Source organism: Neopsephotus bourkii, unplaced genomic scaffold (genome assembly GCF_033783945.1).
Source record: "Neopsephotus bourkii isolate Nb327-2 ecotype Australia unplaced genomic scaffold, CSIRO-AGI_Nbou_v1 NB_234, whole genome shotgun sequence".
In the NCBI taxonomy this organism is placed as follows: Eukaryota; Metazoa; Chordata; class Aves; order Psittaciformes; family Psittacidae; genus Neopsephotus; species Neopsephotus bourkii.
The window spans coordinates 17,548,448-17,563,060 of record NW_026900744.1 but is presented as its reverse complement, the minus strand read 5'-3'; the positions used below and the strand labels follow the sequence as shown (position 1 = coordinate 17,563,060).

The window sequence follows — 14,613 nt, the reverse complement described above, 5'->3', positions numbered from 1 at the left end:
CCACTACACAGGCAATCCTACAAACAGATGGCACCTGGGCAGGAAAGCAGACAAATTGGCTCCCACCTGCAGGAGCACTAAGCTTTCAAAGCAGACAAAGCACTCACTCGCCAAGAGCCCTGCAGTGTGGAGATGCCAGAGGAATCTGCCATCACCCGCCTTCCTCCCTCCTCACTGCTCAATGACTCCTGCTGCATCCTTGCCTGCTTGCAGGCATACAGCTGGCTCCTCCCAGGAGTCAGTGGCAAGAGGAGAAGGTTGTCCTGAATCAAGTGCCTAGAAGAGGTAATTCAGGCCGAGCATCAACGGAGCGATACTTTTTTCATGTCAGCACAAAGCTTTGGCTTGGAGGGCTTGCAGCTAGCCTGAAGGAAGAGGGTTTTCTTGGGTCCCCACTGAACATCCATCTGTTTGTCATAGAAACAGCAAGCTCAAGCTGTTTCTTCTCTCCTCCTGCCAAAGCAGGGGTCTGCCCTCCCAGAAAATTCCCCTCCTTGACCAGATAGCTGTGGCAAGAACATGGAAAGTCTCATTTCATTTTCTGCCTGCCTGCCTGCCTGCTCCTCTGAGCCCACCTGGCTGAAAGCTTCTTAGTACATCAAGGCCAGGGAAGCAGCTCGCATACCAGACTGCAGAAAACAGAGAGGCAGGAGGAGATGAGCAAATCCATGGGTGTCGATGCAGGTTGTCATCTCCCTCTGGGTACCTGAGTGACCCTGCAGAGTTGTAGCAACTGAGGATTTCATATATGGTGCATTCATCCTTGCAGAGCCCCATAGTGCTGGTCATCTGCACCAGGGAAAGGGGACACAGTGAGGACAAGACATGTAGGAGCACTTGAGTGCTTTCAGCACGTATTACATGGAGTCATACACAACACTGCTGAAAACATCCATTCAAAGCTACACTTTTAAGCTGCTTGGGTAAAGTCAATCTCTTCCACTCCATCCTTACCTCTCAAAAAGTGCCTGGACCAACAAGTGAAGGCAAGTGTCCTTGAACTCCAGCCTTCCAATTGCCTTGTAATAGGCTTACAGATGGGATGAAAAAGGGAGAAGGAAGAGGATGGTAGGAAAAAGCAGGGTAAAACAGTTACCCCTTTCCCAGCATTTCTATTAGCAGCTGAGATGTGGGAGCAAGGAGAGGATTTATCTGATGATGGATAGCCCGTACATTTGTATCTTCACTGAGCCATAGACCCAGTTCGGCAGACTCCTGACAGATGCAGATGGCAAAGCCATTTTTAATAAGGTGGAGAAAAAAGGGAAAAAGAAAAAAAAAACAAAACAAACCAAAACAAAGACAGGCTCCAGCTGGAAAAGATGGAAGACAGAATCAGGGCTAATAGAGAACCAGAATCTTGGATGCAATAAAGAAGCCCACCCCCTACCTCTGTTTTCTACCATGGCCTGGCAGCAGCAGGGTCATTCTCTCTCCTCTGTAATCAGGTGGAAAATGAAAGCTGCACCCAGAACAGCACTATAGCTTTGCTGAAGTGGTCCCTGAGGACAAAAAGGTGGCAGAGAGGCTGCTGGAACTCTTTTGGGCACAAGCACTCTTCTACAAGATTAGCTCCCATTTCAGAGGAGGTGAGAGACAGCCTGGGGAGAACATTAACATGTTTGCCCCTCAGACCCTGATTTAGTTCAGGCCTGGCCCCCAGAGAGCACAGATGGCCCCCAGGACTCTGAAGAGGCATCCCTGGCAGACTTCCTGTTGGTACAAGACTGCCAGCATGGCAAAGGACCATGCTGTGCAATGCTCCCATGATGGCAAACAGCAATCCCAATGACCCTGATTTATCTCAGGCAGTGACAAGGGCTTTCCCTCTGTCCCAGGCCACCGCACAGCAAACAGACACCAGTGACACAGTGCTGCTTATCAGCACAGCAAGAAAAGTGATGATCAGCACAGTATACATCGCCCTTTGAGCAGCACGTATGCATGCCCTGCTTGTTACTAGAAGCCAGCGATTCTTGATGTAAGCCCAGGGGAAGGGAAAGGAAGAAGTAACCTCATGAAGGGAAAGATTTCACCTCAACCAGTGACATTCTGCTGTTGTCACCGCAAGCCATAACATCACCCTCTCGATGTGAAATCTAAGTTGACAGTGATACAGGAGAGTAGACAGGGCAGCAGTCTCTGCACAAAGCAAGAACCAGTAGCTCATCACCAGGTTACTGAGCAAGTAGATCTTCCTTTTCTAGAGCCATGGAATAATCTTTCCTTGAAGTTATTCCTCCTTCTGGGCAACTCTGTGGAGGATTTCATTTTGGTCTCTGTTGTATCCTCTTCCATTTCTGAAATAAAGAAACTAAAACCTCCTTTGCAGAACAACACATGCATCCATAAGCTGGAGTCACCAAAGCCTGAAGAGTTTCTAGTGCCAAAGTCTGGGTGCTTTCAGACTCATCGGAGGTGCATTAAGCACCTTTGAGCCCTGCTGCCTGTGGCATTTCCAGCTGACATTCCCTCCCCTTGTCCCAGGAACAGGCAAGGACAGGGCTGGGCAGTGAGGTGTGGCGAAGGCTACTGCTGAGACCTGGTAAAAATGTCATCCAGCAACATATGCTTCAAAAAAGATTCATTCCCAAGCAGCCAGGCTCCATAATAAAAGTGTCAGAACAGGCGAGTTGCCTCCCCCCAACCTCATTGCCTCCAGATTTATCCTGTCTCCGGTCTCTCTCCCCCAGTAAGCCAGCACGTGCCTTTCCTTTCAATGGGCTGGCACTGAAACTCAGCCAGCTGAGGTTGTAAGGGAAAAATTAAAAAAAGCCAGGTGAAGGGACTGGGGGGAGGGGGGTGTCAGAACCTGCTTGGAGCCAGGTTTTCCTCTAATTTTGGCTGCTCTCACTTCTGAAAGGGAGGAGGGGGGAAGCAAGAAGTACCTTAACAGGAGAATGCTCCCAAACCAGAAGCCACCTGATTTTGTGTCCCAAACCAATGCTGTAGCTGCTAGGCTGTATCATCATTCTCAGGATGCTCAAATCACATTCCTGATAAAACCCATCCCAGAAGACATGAACATCCCTGAGCCTGTCACCCTCCCAGCCTCTTCTAAGGGCTGTGCATGTGGAGGGTACCCAGAGAGCAAGGAGAGAGGATGAAGTCCCCTGTGAGTCATAGTCTTGGGGAGTGCTGAGCACTGGCTTATCTTCACAGAGATATGATGCTAATGCAGTATTGCAGGCAGCCCCAAAGACAGAAATGGGGGGCACAGCAGGAGGAGAGAGAAGAGAGGACGAGAGAGGTTAATGTTAACGGTTCTTTGCAAAGAGCTAAAAATACCCAGAATAGCCAGGGTTTCTGTTGTGTCTGGGGTTTTTTTCTCTTTTCTTCCCCTCATCCCCCCAAAGGAATATGCCACATAAATTAGAATTATTTCCTTCCAACCTGCAAGACAGGACCAGGCAAAGCATCCTTCAGCTGTGAGTGAAAGAGACAGATCCTGCTTCTGTCGGGAGCACACCAGCCCCACGGAGGTGAGGTGGAGGATGGCAGATACCAACTGCAGGGACCCTGCTGGCTAATCCTGGTAACCAGGAGAGACAGGTCTGTCCCAGGCTCCCAGCTGGGGTGCAGGGTGTGTTTCTCCAATACAAGAGACATCAATAGCAGAAGTGAATCCTGGATATCTTAACTGTCCTGAGGGGATGCAGGCTAAGAGCAGATGCTTGCAAAAGTGGGCTGTGGAACAGCTTTCCATGGAGCAGAGAAAAACTCCACTACTGCTAAGGCAGTCCTGTTACATTTGCAAAACTTGTTGCAGGAGGCAGAGCCCATGATACCTTCTGGACCTACGGACCTTATCATCAGGGACACCTTTCTCTGGCCCATGCTAGGATACCCATTCAGGTACATGGCTTGCAACCTAGCACCCCCTTCCTCCATTCAGCAGGGAGAGAACCAGTTCACTTCTAGCAGTGAGTGCAGGTCCATAGGCAGGAGAAAAACCAAAGCCACCCCCACCATGCTATAAAAGCGCTGCTTCAGTGTGTCACAGCTGTTTCTCACATCTGGATGAGACAGCACTTAAAGTGTTGCAGCTGGCACCAGCTCCTCAGCATCTCCTAATCCTGTTAATGCCAGGCAGGGGAGAGGTCTGGCAGTTGAGGTGAAGGGGCACTTCATCTCCATCAGGTTCTCCTCCGCTAATGAAAATGTTTCGCTAGTGTGTCCTTAGGAAGGTTTCCTACAGCTCCAGCCCCTGTGTGATTGAAGGCTAATCTTGGCTCCTGTTGGCTGAATGGCAGCCCATGAGGAAGGTGATGTATTGTGTTTCACTTCAACTCGCCATTTAATGGTGCTGGAAAAAGAAGAAAAAGCACCAGATGTTTCTAGATTGTAAGTGATCTCTTCCTGTAACACAGAGAGAGGGCAAGGCAGGAACAGGGGTCTCACGGACTGAGATCACAGTGCACCCCTATAAATTCAACCCCTCTTCGAAGGGCTATTTCATGTGCCAGTGTGACTCCCTCCAAGAAGCAGCCCAGCTGATTACATGTGGCCACAAGAGGCAGCATGTCCTGTAGCCACTCTGTGGGTCATGACAGGCCTCCAATGAGCTCCCCATCATCAGTCTGGTCAGTGCAGTGGCTGGGAAAAAGAACAAGGTCTGGAGTGCAGGCTATTTGGGGTCAGGGAGGAGAGCATGTAGCAGGGGCTTGGTACTCACAGGCAGTGGCCTTGGCTCCTCTGCCTAGCTTTGAACTAGTCTCTGAAGCCTCAAGATGTGAGTTTTCCAATCTGCGGTGTTAGTTTTCTTTTAAAACGCTTAGAGATCTACTCATAAAAAAATGGAGATAAAAAATCAAGATTACAATCCTTTTGCTGGTGTGCTGCTCACACTCAAGGAGATGCTTGGCTCCAAGACACACCAATCTTTCCCCTCTGCTCCAGAGCCACAGCTCCAGATCATCCCCACCAACTGTTGCTCTCCTGCTGTGTCTGCCCTTGATGGAACAAACCAATTACCCATCATAGGACCTTCCACCTGCAAATCTTTGCAGCTTTTCTCCTCCTTTTTTGCCCCTACAAAACGACCAGTATTTGTTGAGGACACCCAAACACAATACAACCTCTCCTGTTTGCTTTCCTTTCTCCTCCTCCCCCTTTTCCTACCTTTTCCCAGCCCTGCCTTCCACTGGCACTGGATGTGGGATGCTTACCACAGACCACACAAAATGCGTCCTCCAACAGCTGGAGGAGAAGGAGAAACTAAGAAATCAGGAAGAAAAAGAAAAAACTTCCAATTACTGTCAATTTAGCCACTGAACACCGTGCCCCAGACACAAATCACTCTGGTAGAGTAGCACATAACATACCTGCACACACAGTACACAGGGGTGAGCATTCAGGGTGCTTGCTGAAAGTATTCTAACCCATTTGGTCACCAATGGCCGCAGCCCTTTTGGGGGGTTCCTGTAGCCCAGTCAAATTGTGGATGGTACTTTTCTCTGCTCCCATGAGCTGTGGTCCAAGCAGAGACAAAGGCACTTGCTGAGAGCTGAAGCCCAGCACATGAAATTGCCCGAGGGATGTCCATCCTCATGCCCAGACCCATGTTTGGGTTATCTGGCTGTTTTTTTTCCCAGGAGGGATATCAGCTACAGACAGCACTATGGGCTGCCTGTTGATGTGGTTGCAGAGGAAACAGCCCCTGCTGACAGACACCTTTCCCTCCACAGGAGTACATGCTTTGCTCCCAGCCAGAGGGAAAGTGGAGGCACCCAGCACACTGTCTCAGCGGAGGAGGCACTCAGCCAGCCACTAATGCTTCCCACTGTCTTGGAGCAAAGGGATGAATTAGATTTTATTAGCTCTTACGAAAAGCACATCACTCCTGCCCTTTCCTCCTTGCGCAACACTCATACACAGACTCAGCTGTGCAGCAAGTGAAGCAGAACCAACTTACCTCTGTGCCAGCAGTCCCAAACTCCTCTTGGGTCCTGTATAAATCTTATGAATTTTAAATCTTAGATAAGGTGGGAGTTAGGATAGAGCAATCCTCCTAAGGTGCTGCAGGGCCCTTGCTGCCCCAGAGTTCTTTAAAAGAGATTGATGCTTGGCTTTTTCATACGGATCTCTCAGGTGGCACCAACACATGGCCTGAAGAAGGGCATGGTCTTCATGCCAAAGCCAGAGCCACTGCACAGTCCCTACTGCAGACACCCAGACTTGGAGCTGTTATTTGGGGTTGGTCGGCAGTTTTCCACTGAGCACTCCTGCCACGCAATGTATTCCTCACCCCCAGCACCCAGCCGTAAGCAGGGCTGAGGGATGGTGCTGCTCCAGAGAAGTCTCTCTGAAGTCACTCTGGGGCTTGTTAGCAGAGTGATAAAGGGGATGAATGGCCTCAGAGAAATGCTCTATTTCCTGCTGTGGCATTCATTATCCTTTAGCCGGGCAATTTTTCACACCAGCCAGGAGCCCTGGGCTTGCTCGTTTATTGTCCTCTGGGGCTGTCTTCCACAAGAGGCCAAGCTCTGTACTTGCACTCATCGCCTCAGGCAGCTCAAGCGTGCCTGAAGAGCCCTCAGCATGGCAGTCCATGCAAGACGGCTGGGGGCAGAGCAGCTCTTCTCCTGGGTAGTCTCTGAGCTCAGCTCCTTCCTCCCACCTAACCAGCCTGCTTTCCTAAACTCACAATTTGGTGATCTGAGCCACAACTGCCCCCCCAGATCTGCAGGAAACAGAGCTGGGCACGTTTTCGCCTCATTTCCCAGGAAGTGCAAAGCATACGCACTCCTGCTGCATCAGTCTGTCCTCTGCCCACTCCCCGCAACTTCTGACACAGCAAACAGATTTCAACCTGATCTGACAGACACAGAGGTCTCAGAGACAGTCAGAGTCTATAAATTTCATGGGAACAGACTGTTAAAGAGAGAAGAGACATTATTAGCACCTTCCAAACTGTAGTGTATCATCCCTTATTAGACATCAGACAATCTGTGTGGGAGAAGGAGAGATGCTATAAATATCCAGTAAGGGGAGATGCTCCATTCAACACAAGCAGCTTACTAGACACCAGAGAATCCAAACTCAAGTGCCATATCCACAAGAGATGAGACTTCATGGATCCCACTGCACACAGTACTAACGGGTGAAGGTTTCAAGCCTGCTCAGCTGACAGGAGAGACAGCCAGCTAAGACGGCATGTTAGCTTTTTCAAAGGCTTTTCAAAGCCTCTGGAACCAGGATGTGTCCTTTTTCCTTACTGGTCTTCCAGTGTCCAAGCTGAGGTCCTGCTGCATTTCCAGCTTGAATTGCCATCCCAGACTTACGGATTAGTTCAGATGCTCCCTGAAATGGAAGAGACATGCCCAGGTCAAAGGGGAAGCACTGATGGGCTCCATCCCTGCAACCCTCTCATTGCCTCTCTGCCACACAGAGAGAGATTTCACCTTCCACCAAGAAGTTTCATCCACTTCCAGCAAGTGCCAGCACGTGGGAAGGCAGCCCCAAGTCAAAGCAGCCACCCAGGGAGCTCACAACAGTATCACTTAAACACCAAACTACCTATTAGCATGTTGACTGATTAGTGGCATTTGTTATTGTGTAAGAGGGTGCCTGTTCCTCTACACATAGGTCCTTTCTGCAGACCAGACCCACTCACCAACCCCAAGTACAAATCTGCAAGCCAGTGCCAGCACAGAGCTGGCAGGCAGCAGCATGGGTGCAAAGCTCAGCCTTCCCCTGGCAGGACAGAGGAAGTCCTAGCAACCTTTCCTCTTCCTTCTAAAGGATGAAGGGGACACAACAGTCTCTTGGTTCTCCTTTAAAGTCAGTTAAACAGTTTGTACATTACACAGTGTGATACAGCCTTGGGAAAGCACCACCAAGAAGCTATTTAGTAGACCTGCCAGCTGGCTTTCCTTGCTCACCTCCTTTCAGTAACCCAATTAGGAGACCCTCATTAGGCTGTTTCAGTGTGGAACCTGGAGCTGGTGTTGCTGGGACCTCACATCACTCATCACCACTCTCTGGCATAGGAAGAATTAGCAAGAAGCACATGGTACACGGCAAGGCAGCAAAGGTGACTGGAGCTTGCGGAGGCTGACCCCATTGCAAAGAAGCCCAACCTTGCATGCAATTTGGGGACAGAGTGGGGCAATCCCTGTGCTCATTTAGGATCTGTACTGCCCCAGTTGTCATCTGTTCATGGTGTCATTTCCAGCCTCACTCATTCCAGAGTCCTGGAAGTAATCGAGAAGTGGAAAACAGCCTTTTTCCCTCCAGCTCCTATGTGACACTGGCCTATCTGGCCAGATGCATTTTGGGGCTTCTCTGGATCACCTGGCAAAGGCCAAGTCCCAGGATGTGCTGTCAGCCTGGTGGATCACGTATCACTTGTCCTTGCAGGGCTTCAGCTCCACAAAAAGAGTATTTAAACATGCACTACAGCACATCCTTTATTCCAAAACAAGGATTTACACTTCAGGGCTGCTTGACTCCCTGTTCCACCCAACAAAAGGAGTGATGGGGATTGAATCCAGGCTTGCCTTCATTAAGAACAAAAAAAAAAGAGAAAATCCAGAAATCCAGTCACTCTATCTTAATTGTTCTGATCCAACCTTTCACAGTGTTGCATTGAGCTAAAGGGCTGCACCTGAAAGTATGCCAAGAGCGGCATGAAATGTTAATGTTGCAATTAAAACAATATGAATATTGCAGCACCGCTCTGCTGCTCCCCATCCACTGAACAATTCTCATTCAATGGAAGTCAAGTTACATTTGAGGAAATAATGAGGTCTGCTAATTAAGTCTGGCCTAGGAAGACAGCAGTCTTAAAAGGGGGAAAAAGAATAATCAGATCTCCCCCAAATATATACTTTCACTGCTTATTATCTGCAGAGGGAAATTATTAACACTGCACAATGCCAGGATCACAGGTCAGCACCCATTGTCTTATTGCACACATCTAGAGGAAATTATCTTTTTAATGATAAAACACGTAAGTCAGGACCTGCCTTGTCCCTAGGAGCTGAGTGGGGAATGCCAGGCTGACACCTTCTATACTCTGAATGCAGAAAGCAGGTACCTGACAGTGAATGCCAAATCCAGGCTGGGCTAGTGAGCGGCAGGCAGGGGCTCCAAGGAGCTGAAGTCTGCAGATTGCATTCAGCTGACAAGACAAATCCCACCTTGTACACAGGGAAGATTTTTCCTCCCCAGCCACTGAGACAACTGACTGACACTGACACTAACTTGAGCTCGTGGAAGCCATATGGAAAGAGACTGATGGGTCAGTCCTAGGGGGGCAAAGACTGGTCAGGATCATCTCATGTTTTAATTCTAACAAGAGGCAACAGGGGAAGACCTCCTTTCCTGCCCCTCGCATCCACCAGTTGCTACCCCAAGCCACTGCAGTAACACTGCATCCACCAGTTGCTGTCCCAAGTGCATGTTGCAGTAACATGAGGACACAGCAACAGACCAGAAACCAGAAACATCAAGTCCAGGGGTCCCAAAGGAAATCTGTATCAATGCATCACACCCACAGCTTCTCCACCTTCTTGTCTTTATCATCTTCCCAAATTTCTTTATCCATGACTGTTGCTGGGACTGCCATTGTGATTCCCCAGTCCACGTAACTGCAGAGGGAATTTAAGGCAGGGAGAGTGTGGCAGCATGCATATTTCTCGGGAAGAGCAGACGGATGAGAACAGCCCCACCATAACTTCCTGCTGATTCATCTGCCTTTTCTCTTTGAGTTTCAGGAGCATACAAGACCTACTCATCCTACAGGCTTGAACTTTGTCATTAGACCCAATCTGAAAAACCAGCACGGAGTTGTCTAGGGACTACAGAGCAGCTTGTTGTGTAAAGAGCAGGCTACGTTAGTCCAAACCTCTCCTGCTGCTGGAGAAACACCCTTCCCAGTTCCCCAGAAGAAAATTCATCCACTGGAGGTGTGAAACAAGGCACCAGAGTTGTGGTTCATTCCTTCACCACTGCTGACACTCTGAACCAGATAAGATCCTTGGAAACACAAAGATCCAGATGAGGGGAACTCAAACCATCAGGAAAGGAAACACTTAATTTGAAAGAGGAGAAAAATACAAATGAAAAGATCAGAAAGGACCTTCTAGGTCCTAGATTGTCCTAAGGGACTCAGATACCATTTATAACTATCTGTGGCCTCCTGGAGATGGAAGAGAAATAAACTTACTTGCTAAGCAAGGTCCGACCAGGAGGATGCCTTCACCCTGACCACAGCAACAGCAGCAGCTCACTGTTTTCTGGATGAATAGGTGGTCTCCTCCATCCAGCCTGTTTCTCACTGTATTTCAAGATGAACCAGCGCTTGCTGCTACCAAGTGTCTGTTCTGCAATAAAGAGCAATAAACATGCCAGAGTAATTAATGTCTTAACAACTTATTACAATCCTCAGATAATTAATCACAAAAGCTAAACATGCTGTCTCACCCTCCTAATGTGTTAATGCTCTAATTATTATGCCTCAATTAAGGGAAAGTCAGTGCTCCTTGCTTAGAAGTGCATGTTTAATAAGGGTGCTTGAATGTAGGCAAGTTGAAGTGGGAAGGGAGGGGGTGATGGGGGTTAAGGAAGAGGACACCATTTTTAATGAGGTTTCACGGGTGGCTCGAGGCAAAGAATTGACAGCCTATATCTGGGATCTCACACACGACTGCATGGGGAACTGGGGGCCATCTGCAGTGGCTCTGTACTCCACTTCCCACCGGGCTATTTATAGAAGAAGCAGTATGTGGGACAGACAAGACAGGGACTGGAGATGAGCAGTTACACTGTGGATCTGGACAGTGTTAGACAGCAGAGCTTGCAGCTCGCAGAGCAGCCAGCAACAGGAACTGGTGGTCTCCACTATCCAGCCCACTTATTGCCTTATTTCTAGACACATAGGCACTTGCCACCACTCCTGTCACATGTAAAGTCTCTCCAGCACAGTCCTCTACCCTTGACGTACCTTGCCTCCAAACAAGCTAGCTCTGGGTCATCCCTTGGAGATGATAAAAATAGTCCCTGAAACCCAGGATTACTAAGGGATGTGACAGAGCAACTCATCTCATTTCAGCCATTGCCTGGTGGTTTTCCTTTCATTCCTTTGTTGCATGAGGGAACAGAAAGATGTGTCTTAAAGAACTCACCATTAAAACAGCCTTGGTTTATAAGTAGGGAAACAGAAAGCCAAGGGAAGGCAGTCTGCAGGGGACTTTGGTGGTTGCTGCCACGGAATCTGCTTTTCTGGTGCCTGGCTCTGAACCTCAGAAAGAGGTTCTTGGTGGAGAGGAGCCTGAGCAGAGTTTAACAGAGAATGTAGGACCTGGACCCCTCATTCTGCGAGAGCAAGAGGTCCCCACTGCACTCAAGACACAGCTCTTCATGCATATGATCCTCATTCTTAAGAAAACTTTCAGTACAAAATACAGTCAAAGCAAACATGGCATCACCTCTATTACACCCTGCAGAAGTGGTGTCCTTAAGAGAGCAAAGCACTCAAGATACAGGACTCAGAGAGAGGTGGCACAGATCTGCAATGAAGCAATCATGGGAAGCTAGGACCACAAGGGCCAGACTCCAGATCTTGGTACCATACAAGATCCGCAACAGAAGAATGGCTGGAGCCCAAGTCTCCCAAACAAAGCCTATCAAAATTTTATTTTTCAAATAAAAAGCTTTTGAAACAACTCTCTCACTCAGGTGGGTCTTCAAACATAAGAAAGCTCTCCCTGAACCAGCCTGGTTTCTGTTCCATCCAGGCTTTTCCGAATTTCTCAGACAAATGAATCACCAGAAGCATTTCCAGCCTAGGTTTGACTGGAAAATGATTTTATTTCCTCAAAAAATAACACACTATGTAGGTTTGGATGGTTTCTCTGAGGAATAAGGGAGAGGGAATATGAAACAAAACAAAACAACCTGGAGGGGACATGAATTTTAAAAGCCATGAAGAGTTTTCATTTTCAAATAATCAAAATGAAAAAATATTTCACCTACTCATTTCCACAAAAATAATTCTGTCACCCTGATTCCTTGGTGATGTCTCATGAAAAACAACAGCAAGCTCTCCACCTCTGCCCACTTCACCTCTGAGACCACAACCTGCTGGAAGTTTGGCTGGAGAAAAGGGGCTGATGTCTCCCCACAGAAGCAGCCTGTGAATTCCTCCAGGGATGAGAGCTCCAAAGGACTTGTGTGCTGGCCCTCTCTGCATGCTGCTTTCCACTCCAGCATCAGTCTTGATCTGCCCAGACTTTCCTTCACCTCTTTGATGAGGATGACTTTAGACATCCAACTGTAGTTCCCCACACTCAGCTGGAGGCACTGCAGCACTTTATCTCAGCAGCTTCAATTCACTCTGCTATTTGCTGCATGAAGACTCCACCAGAACCCAACCCATCGTGCAAAACCAGACCATCCACAACAGAGCCATCAAAATCATTGAAATCTGAGCAAACACCACTTCACTAGGGACATACAAGGTATATGATGCCTCCTGAGGAACCGAAGGATCTTTCTGCTGCTATCTGCACTGACTGATGGACTGGGGAATTTTTCCATGACTGCTGGCATCTATATTGTTCATCTATGCCGAAACAGCTGTGCTCAGAGATGAGACTGTTGCCTTCTTTCTTTTCAAACATACTAACCAAGCCTCTCAGGCATTGTAAGAAAGCAGCTAACTGGTTTTGTATCTCACCACTCACCACTGGCCACTAAAGTGCTCACTTGAACACACAGGCAACTGAAGACAATTAGTTCTGGGGATAGAAATTTTTGCTTGGTTGTAACAGATTTGACCTATTGCAAAGCATCAAGTCTGGCGCCAGGCGTTTTGGAGAAGTTGTCTGGCTTATGTTAGTATTGTGTGGGGTTGGAAAAAAGAGCGCAGTAACACACAGCTCCTATGCCAGGGTGTTTTCCCAGGATGCTCTGGGTCCTGTTTAGCCTGTACCCACAACCAGTAAGAGAAAAGGCATCAAATCTGAGCCTTCTTCCCAGTACAGTGGACATAAGTTCACAGTAATCCTCACTGTGCCCAGGCTGAGCATGCTCCCATTCACACTGGAGAAGATGAAATGGAGAGGGGAAACACCATTCATCATGCCGCTTTGTACCTTCCCCAGATGAACTTGGGATCAGCTTCTTGGAGATCTGCTCCCAGTCATGCTCACACAAAACACTTGCACCCAGCAAGCACATGTGAGCGTGTTCCCAGCGCCCTACAGCAGGGCTTGGATTCTGAAGGCAACCTCCGGAGAAGAGCATATAACCATCACATAAATAGATACAAGATGTAATGACCATCAGATAAAACACCATCACTGCTTCTCAGAAACACAGTGGGCCCCGAGTGGGTTAAAGTAAAGTACTGGGCCATGAACAAAGGTGGTGCCACTGGAACCCAGATGCCCCCAAACCAACCCTCACAGACTTTCTGAGCTCATCTTACCCCATCCCTCTGCTTCCTTTAAGACAGCATGCAGCATGACAGCTGGGAAACCCACTCTGGTCCAAATTTTGTTACAACCCTACTGTTTTTTATCCTTGTTTACTAGCATTAATTTTAATGGCTTTCCCTACATTAACTTTGTCCTGAACCAGTTGGAGAAAGGTACCTGCTCACTTGCCTTCTGGAGAACAGCCTGGGTAATTTTCCCTTGCCATATAACAGTCTGTCTGGGATCCTCAGGAACTACAGCCAAACTGTGTACTTTGTTGAGGGCAATAAACTTCCCAAGGCTGGAGAAGGAGGATTTACACATCCCTGAATACACTACCTGTTCTTTATTAAGTTTTGGCTTGTGCTGGTCCAGCAGGTGGACATTTTTTCCTCCTGCTCAGCACTGAAGTACCAAGCCTGCACCAAGGAAATGTAATGCTTCCAGGCAAAGTGGCAACCTCCCCAAGTCTGGGAAGCTTTGGGCTGGCTTCATCACCGAGTCTCATTTTCCCTGGAATCATTAAACATGCTTGTGAAATATGCCCTGAAAGAGATGATGGTGCTGGAATACACATGGAGAATGTTTCAGAGGTGGGGAGCAGGAAGAGAGGACACCTTGCCCTCTGCACCAGCCCTCTGCAATGCGATGCCCAACTCTGCCCACACTGGCAGAGCTGGCCATTGCCAAACAGGCAGCGCTCCTCTTTGTACTGTCTCATTGTCCTACACACACAGCAGGAAGCAGAAGTGAGGATGATGCAATGCTTGAGATTTCTCCCTCCTGTTCACTCTCCCTCTTCTCACCTCTGGCTCCTTCCAGCCACTATCCTGACTTCCTGAAGGAGACATCACAACTCAATGCAGGCTGGGCTCTGCTGGAGAGAAAAAGATTGCCCTTTCCTTTGCCCACCAGGTGCCATGAGATGTGGTCCCTCCATTCTCCAGCTCACAGAAAGGTGTGACAGGTCAGGCCATGGGAAGGGAGAGAAACACTCAAGACTCTTCCAGCACCATTCTTTCCCTGTTAAAAAAAGAAAAAACCAACCAACCAAACAAACAAAAACCACAGGACAACCACTCTTTCCACCAAAGAAATGCAAAGGTTCAATTCAGGCATGTTTCCAAAGTTTTTTGTCTGACAGCATAAAAAGGGATATGGTTAGACCAAGGGAAGCTATTTGATGTAT

General features: G+C 48.3%; 1 long non-coding RNA gene across 7 annotated transcripts; it reads right to left on the bottom strand.

Annotated features, from left to right (window-relative positions):
* Positions 1 to 2,154: 2,154 nt before the first annotated feature.
* Positions 2,155 to 14,349, bottom strand: LOC133208029 (uncharacterized). 7 transcript variants are annotated; one of them, XR_009724212.1, is made up of 4 exons: positions 14,231 to 14,349; positions 5,325 to 10,328; positions 4,676 to 4,782; positions 2,155 to 4,306 (listed from the first exon to the last, which is right to left on the bottom strand). It is a non-coding gene; the product is annotated as an uncharacterized LOC133208029 (long non-coding RNA). The 7 variants fall into 7 exon arrangements; XR_009724216.1 differs by having other exon boundaries at positions 5,325 to 9,981; XR_009724213.1 differs by lacking the exon at positions 14,231 to 14,349 and having other exon boundaries at positions 5,325 to 7,302; positions 7,884 to 12,127.
* Between the last annotated feature and the right edge of the window lie 264 nt (positions 14,350 to 14,613).